This window comes from Lolium perenne, chromosome 6, assembly GCF_019359855.2.
Source record: "Lolium perenne isolate Kyuss_39 chromosome 6, Kyuss_2.0, whole genome shotgun sequence".
Classification (NCBI taxonomy): Eukaryota; Viridiplantae; Streptophyta; class Magnoliopsida; order Poales; family Poaceae; genus Lolium; species Lolium perenne.
Window position 1 is genome coordinate 141326406 of NC_067249.2, and position 6767 is coordinate 141333172.

Genomic DNA, 6767 nt, shown 5'->3' on the forward strand with positions numbered 1-6767 from the left:
CCTTCAATTTACTAGCCTAGTTCTTTCTAGATTTATTAACAGTCTTTTGCAAGATAGATTTAATCTCTCTATTTGATAATTCTACTTGCCCACTAGTTTGAGGATGATAAGCGGAAGCAATTCTATCATTAATACCATATTTAGCAAGAGTTTTTCTAAAACCACCATGAATAAAATGAGAACCTCCATCAGTCATAAGATATCTAGGGACTCCAAATCTAGGAAAAATAATATCTAAAAGCATTCTTAAAGCGGTCTCACCATCATCACTTTTTGTGGGTATGGCTTCCACCCATTTAGTAACATAATCAACAGCAACAAGTATATGAGTGTTGCCTTCTGAAGAAGGGAAAGGACCCATGAAGTCGAATCCCCAACAATCGAATGGTTCAATAACAAGAGTATAATTCATAGGCATTTCATTGCGTCTCGAGATATTACCAACCCTTTGACATTCATCACAAGATAAAATAAACTTCGTTGCATCTTTGAAGAGAGTTGGCCAATAGAAACCTGATTGTAGAACCTTTTGCGCGGTTCTATCTCCGGCGTGATGTCCTCCATAAGCACTACCATGACATTTACTCAATATCTCTTGTTGTTCATATTCAGGAACACATCTACGCAGAATACCATCCACTCCTTCTTTATATAAGTGTGGGTCATCCCAAAAATAATGCCTCAAGTCATAAAAGAATTTCCTCCTTTGCTGAGCTGAAAAGGTTGGAGGTGGGTACTTGGAAACAATAAAGTTAGCATAATCAGCGTACCAAGGACTATCTCGCGAGCTCACCTTTATTATAGCCAATTGTTCATTTGGAAAACTATCATTAATAGGAACAGGATCATAAGTAATATTTTCCAATCTAGACAAATTATCAACAACAGGATTATCAGCACCTTTCCTATCTATAATATGCAAATCAAATTCTTGCAAAAGAAGCACCCATCTAATAAGCCTTGGCTTAGCATCTTTCTTTTGCATTAGGTACCTAATTGCAGCATGATCAGTATGAATTGTAACTTTTGAATCAACAATATAAGATCTAAACTCGTCACAAGCAAAGACTACAGCTAATAATTCTTTTTCAGTTGTAGCATAATTTCTTTGAGCAGCATCAAGAGTTTTGCTAGCATAATGAATAACATTCAATTTTTTATCTACTCGTTGTCCAAGAACAGCGCCTACAGCAAAATCACTAGCATCACACATAATTTCAAAAGGTAAGTTCCAATCAGGAGGTTCAACTATAGGAGCAGTTGTTAAGGCTTTCTTTAGAGTTTCAAAAGCTTCCTTACAATCATCATCAAAAACAAAAGGTACATCTTTTTGAAGAAGATTAGTAAGAGGCTTTGAAATCTTGGAGAAATCTTTAAGAAATCTCCTATAAATCCCAGCATGACCAAGAATACTACGAATACCTTTAATATCCCTGGGATAGGGCATCTTCTCAATTGCTTCAACTTTAGCTCTATTAACTTCAATACCTCTCTCGGAAATTTTATGTCCCAATACAATTCCTTCATTAACCATAAAGTGGCATTTCTCCCAATTAAGAACAAGGTTAGTTTCTTCACATCTCTGCAAAACTTTATCGAAGTTTTGCAAGCAATTATCAAAAGAATTCCCATAGAGAGAAAAATCATCCATGAATACCTCTACAATATTCTCGCAAAAGCCATGAAAAATAGCAGACATGCATCTTTGAAAAGTAGCAGGAGCATTAAATAACCCAAAAGGCATACGTCTATAAGCATAAGTTCCATAGGGACAAGTGAAAGTAGTTTTCTCTTGATCTTTAGTTTTAACAGCAATTTGTGAAAACCCAGAATAACCATCAAGAAAGCAAAAATGAGTATTTTTAGACAACCTTTCTAATATTTGATCAATAAAAGGTAAAGGGTAATGTTCTTTCTTAGTAACTTTATTAACTTTTCGATAATCAATGCACATTCTATACCCTACAACTACTCTTTGAGGGATGAGCTCATCATTATCATTAGGCACAACAGTTATTCCTCATTTCTTAGGAACACAATGCATAGGAATAACCCATCTACTATCAGCAATAGGATATATAATACCTGCTTCAAGAAGTTTTAATACCTCATTCCTTACCACATCCTTCATCTTAGGAATTAGACGACGCTGATGTTCAACAACGGGCTTTGCATCATCTTCCATGTTGATGGCGTGTTGGCAAATAGAGGGAGAAATCCCCTTCAAGTCATCAAGAGTGTAGCCAATAGCTCCTCGGTGTTTCTTCAATATTTCCAATAACCTTTCTTCCTCAAAATCTGAAAGCTTAGAACTAATAATAACAGGATATATTTTCTTATCATCAATATGAGCATACTTAAGATTATCAGGCAACGGTTTTAAATCAAAAACAGGATCTTCCTTTGGTGGTGGTGTTGTACCTAAATCTTCAACCGGCAAGTCATGTTTAAGAATAGGTTGACGAAGGAAAATTTCATCAAGCTCATTCCTTTCTTCCCTAAAGACTTCACTCTCACTATCCTCCAAATGTTGCTGCAAAGGATTGTTAGGAGCAAGAGCAATAGATGCACACTGTTCAACTCTAAAATCATTATTAGGCAAATCAGCTTTATAAGGAGTTTTGGTAAATTTAGAGAAATTAAACTCATAAGATTCACCAGCAAATTTAGTCACAATTTTCTCTTTCTTGCAATCTATAACAGCTCCACAAGTATTTAGAAAAGGTCTACCAAAAATAATAGGACAAGACTTACTAGCAGCAGAACCAAGTACCAAAAAGTCAGCAGGATATTTAATCTTACCACATAGAACTTCCACATCTCGAACAATACCAATAGGAGAGATAGTTTCTCTATTAGCTAACCGAATAACCACATCAATATCTTCAAGTTCACACGAACCAACTTCATGCATGATTTCCGTATAAAGCTCATAAGGAATGGCACTAATACTTGCACCAATGTCACATAAACCATAATAACAATGATCGCCAATTCTAACAGAGAGCATAGGAACACTGGCTTCCCTAGACTTATTAGGATGCGAAACAATGTTAGAAGCATCTTCACAGAAAATAATATGACCATCTTCTACATTTTCAGTCACAAGATCTTTAACTATTGCAATAGCAGGTTCAACCTTTATTTGCTCTTCAGGTTCTATAGGTTTCTTTGCACTTTTATTGACCGCACTAGTTATAACAGAATACTCCTTCATTTTAGCAGGGAAAGGAGTTTTTTCAATATAAGCTTCAGGTAGAACATGATCAACAGTTTCAATTACAACAGATTTATTTATAGATGAATCAGTTTTATCTTTGTACGGTTCATGATACTTATCAAAATTCTTCCTAGGTAATTCGAAATGAGAGGAAAAAGCTTTATAAAGATTTGCAGCAACTTGAGGGTCAAGACCATAAGTAGCACTCATATTATGAAATTTATCAGTATTCATAAAAATTTCAATGCATTTGTAATCATAATTTATACCTGACTCTCTATCTTTGTCGTTCTCCCATCCTTCAGTATTCTCCTGAATCCGATCAAGAAGGTCCCTTTTAAACTCTTCTTTGTTGCGTGTAAATGATCCAGAACAAGAAGTATCCAGCAAGGTTTTATCTTGAAAAGAAAGTCTTGCATAGAAATTATCAATGATGATATTACCAGGAAGCTCATGAATGGGGCATTTGAGCATTAAAGACTTCAATGTCCCCCATGCTTCGGCAATACTCTCTCCATCATGAGGCCAGAAATTATATATGCGGTTCCGGTCTTTGTGAATTTCACTTGGAGGATAGAATTTAGAATAAAATAGAGGCACAATATCATTCCAATCAAGAGAATCCCCATTCTTCAGTAATTTATACCAATGCGCCGCTTTACCAGACAGCGATATAGAGAATAGTTTATTCCTAACATCATCCATAGCAATACCTGCACATTTGAATAGCCCGCATAATTCATGTAAAAACAGTAAATGGTGTCCAGGATGGACAGTTCCATCCCCTTCATAGCGGTTATCCACAACACGTTCAATAATTTTCATAGGTATTTTGTATGGAACCTCTTTCTCACCTGGCGCCTCATCCACTACCTTTGAAGTAGTAGTAGATTTTCCAAATAGAAATTCAAGAGAAGATCTCTCCATAATGAATTATAGCAGTAGGCAGAAATAAAATCAGCACGTACAGTAAAAGTTTCCCTTACCAATTCCACTTACCAATAGCGCTTCACTCCCCGGCAACGGCACCAGAAAATAGTCTTGATGACCCACAAGTATAGGGGGTGTATCGTAGTACTTTCGATAAATAAGAGTGTCGAACCCAACGAGGAGCAGAAGGTGTTGACAAGCAGTTTCGATGAAGGATTCACTGTAAATACTCACAAACAAGTATTCAGGGGGTTTTGACATAGCAGATAAATAAAGTACAAGTAAGTAAAGTGCGAGAGTAATAATTGCAGCGAGTGGCCCAATCCTTTTTAGCACAAAGGACAAGCCGGTTTGTTTACTTATAATGACCGAACGTTCTTGAGGACACACGGGAATTTAGTCTAGTGCTTTCGCTTCATATAGTTGATTAATATTCATTGTTTTGATAAGTGTTGTGTGGGTGAACCTATGCTAATGCACCGCCCTTCCTAGGACTAATACATACTTGTGATTATACCCCTTGCAAGCATCCGCAACTACAAGAAAGTAATTAAGATAAATCTAACCACAACCTTAAACTCTGAGATCCTGCTATCCCTCCTGCATCGATATACCAACGGGGGTTTAGGTTTCTGTCACTCTGGCAACCCCACAATTAGCAAACAAATACAAGATGTATTCCCCTAGGCCCATAAAGGTGAAGTATTATGTAGTCGACGTTCACATGACACCACTAGAAGAATAACACCACAACTTAAATATCATAACATTGAATATTACTCAATCATAATTCACTACTAACATTTAGACTTCACCCATGTCCTCAAAAACTAAACGAACTACTCACGAGACATCATATGGAACATGATCAGAGGTGATATGATGATGAATAACAATCTGAACATAAACCTTGGTTCAATGGTTTCACTCAATAGCATCAATAACAAGGAGTAATCAATACCGGGAGAGTTTCCCCTATCAAACAATCAAGATTCAACCCTAGATGTTACAGCGGTGACGAGGTGCAACGGTGGAGATGACGGTGACGGTGGTGGAGATGATGGTGATGATGATCCCAATGAAGTCCAGCTCGATGGCGGTAACGATGGCGTCGATTTCCCCCTCCGGGAGGGAATTTCCCCTGCAGATTTCAGCCTGCCGGAGAGCTCTTTTCTCTCTGGTGTTTTCCGCCCCACAGAGGCGGCTGTGACTCCTCGCGACTATCCTCTGGAGCTTAGGTTTTCGGGACGAAGAACTACGCGAAGGAGAGGCGGCCGAAGGGGGCTGTGGGCCCCCTCCCCATAAGGCGGCGCGGCCAGGCCAGGGCCCGCGCCGGCCTATGGGGGGCCCATGGCGGCCCTCCTCGGCTCCTCCTTTTGGCTGGCTTCATCTTCTAGAAAAATAAGATCTTCTGTGTAATTTCCATAAATTGTTGACCTCCAGAAATATTGCATTCCGACGGTGCTTTTTCTAGCAGAATCCTGACTCCGGTGAGTGATCCTCCAATAATCATGAAACATGCAAAATAGATGAAATAACATAAGTATCACCTCTAAATATGAAATATATCAATGAATAACAGTAAATTATGATATAAAAAAGTGATGCAAAATGGACGTATCACTCCCCGCCGACTGAAGTAGATCGGTGGTCGCATCACGGCCACCCGATGGCGCGGCGACCAGGATGAGCTCCCCCGGCGGCTATAAAGGCTCCTCCACCGCTGCCATGAGCCCTAGCTCTCCTTTTCCCCCCTCTCCCGCGCTCTCCTGCGGCCGCGAAACCCTAACCCTAGCCTACCTACTGCCGGCCCTACCCCGCTCAATTTTGCCGCCGGCAAAGCTCCCCGGCCATCGTCCACGCCTCCACTGCAACCGCGGTGAGCTCTTCTCTTTCCCGGTGTCCTAGCCTCGCCCCTAACCCTCCCTACCGCCGTCGCCACGGGCTACTACCCTGGCCTCCGCCGCTCCTCGCCGGTGGCCGAGCTCCGGCGACCAAACGCGGGCGGCGCCACCACCAAACTCCTCCCCGCGACGCCCCGAGTCTTTTGCCCCTGCCCGCGCGGCCTATTGCGGCCCGAATCGGCTGATTGATGCTCCACCTGCGAGCTCAAGGTCGCGCTGACGTCAGCCTAACGTCAGCGTGACGTGGTAAAGTTTTTCTATTTTTTGTTTTATTTTCAATAATTCATAAGTAATTCATTTTAAATCAAAAAAAATTATATACCAAAATGATCAAAAAAAAAAATCCTAGCTGTTTATCCATGTTTCATAAATGTTTGAACCAACTAAAATTCAAGCCTTAGCGGAAACCCTAATCGACCCCTCTCATGTGTCGGGATCAATGCCGAACCCCTTTAATTTTCCGTTGATGCACCTAGGGTTACCCAAACCCCTTTAATATGACATTTTATCATATTGTATGTGCATTGCATTGTACCATGTCTTTATTGTGATCTTCCTTTCCGGTGTTTGGTTCTTCTCGATAGGGACCTAGCTTGAATCTGAGATCAATGCCACCGAAGAGCAGCACCAGAACAACGAGGGACAAGGCAAGCACTAACCTGGTTCATATATGGTTTCGGAATGCTTTTACTTCTGGTTCTTACATATTGCAT